The sequence below is a fragment of the Geotrypetes seraphini genome, chromosome 2 (assembly GCF_902459505.1).
Source record: "Geotrypetes seraphini chromosome 2, aGeoSer1.1, whole genome shotgun sequence".
In the NCBI taxonomy this organism is placed as follows: Eukaryota; Metazoa; Chordata; class Amphibia; order Gymnophiona; family Dermophiidae; genus Geotrypetes; species Geotrypetes seraphini.
In genome coordinates this window covers 15103798-15105597 of record NC_047085.1, presented here as the reverse complement: position 1 = coordinate 15105597, position 1800 = coordinate 15103798, and positions in this window count along the sequence as shown.

The following is a 1800-nucleotide window of genomic DNA, read 5'->3' as shown; positions in this document are numbered from 1 at the left end:
AGTAGCAACATTCCACGCGGAATCCTCAAAGAGTAGCAACATTCCATAGAGAATCCCAAGGAGTAGCAAGATTCCGGAAACCCAAAGAGGAACAAGATTCTAGAATCCCCAAGAGTAGCAACATTCCACGCGGAATCCTCAAAGAGTAGCAACATTCCATAGAGAATCCCAAGGAGAAGCAAGATTCCGGAAACCCAAAGAGGAACAAGATTCTGGAATCCCAAAGAGTAGCAACATTCCATGCTACCGATCCAGGGCAAGCAGTGGCTTCCCCCGTGTCTTTCTCAATAATAGACTATGGACTTTTCCTCCAGGAAGTTGTCCAAACCTTTCTTAAAACCAGCTATGCTATCCGCTCTTACCACATCCTCTGGCAATGCATTCCAGGATGGAAGGGCTGACCACCAGTGTTTATGTTTATTGGCATTTGATGAATCGCCTTTCATCGGGGCATAACAAGGCAATGTGCAATTGTTTTTTCTATTCAGGGACTCTTAAGTACTTTCCCTATCTGTCCCAATGGACTCACAATCTGATCTTGGTTCCTGGGGCAGTGGAGCGTTATATGTGACTTGGCCAGGGTTAAAGGGAGTGGCACTGGGATTGAACTGGCAACCTCAAGATTCTGAGGCAGCTCTAACCGCTAGACCACATGTTAGGAGGGAGCTAGAGAGAGGGGATTGCTGCTGGACTCTCTTTTTTTATTGCAACTATACCAATTTCAAATGCACATCAAATTTCAAATCATTGTTCATATGTTTAAAAATCAGAAACTTTTTTTTTTTTTTTTCCATAAAGGATATTTTGACCAGAAGGTGAAACCTCACGAAAAGACATTATAAAAGCAAATTGCAGCTCAATTTCTTTCCTTCATAGGTTTCGAAATAACCTTTCTACTTGTAAAAGTCAAGATCCAGAGGGACAGGGGATCGGGACTTGTATACCACCTGTTTTTTTGTAGTTACCATACAGGTACTTCAAGCATTTTCCCTATCTGTCCCGATGGACTCACAGTCTTATCTTATCTCAAAATTAATTTTTCTGCAGTCAAGACTGGAAAAGAATCCAAATTGTTGAAGCAGTTCATGTAACCAGACCAGACTCAAAGCCATTGACCTGTTTCCGGAACGTCTTCATAAATGCCAGTTATGTTTTGTATTTTGATCTGGCACTGTCGTTATTATGGAAGGGAGGGTGGCCAGACAGATTTTGGCCTGCCTTGCAGTGCCTAGATCTGTCCAGCCAAATCTGGTTGGTTAGCAATAAATATTATACTAACCAGCTACATTTGAAAAGCCCCAGCCACACCCCAACTTGGACTGGCCGGCTTTTCTCTGACTAAATATTGGCTACACAGTGATTCTTTGTGAACACAATGTCCCTGGTCAAGAGGGGGGATTTTGAAATGGTAAGATTTATGCCATTAACAGCCCATTTTAAAACGAAATACGAGGGCCCGCTGAAAAGTTCTCAGCCCAGCCAAAAAGAGAATGATGTGGAGCCGTGAAACTTACAAGTTATTCCACACTTTTCTTCACACTTTACTTCATTTCATACCATTGAAATGAAAAGTGTCAAGAGAACTTTTCACCGGTCTCAATCCCCAATAGCAACCCGTTCCACTCCATAATACCACGAGAAATGTCCAGATAACTCCTTATGTAATCCGCCTTGAACCGCAAGGTAACGGCGGAATAGAAATCACTAATGTAATGTGATGTCATAATGCCTCATTCCACCAATGCCTAAGAGCCAACCTCATCGGTGATGTCACAATGGCTTAGTTTCCCTATACTTGTG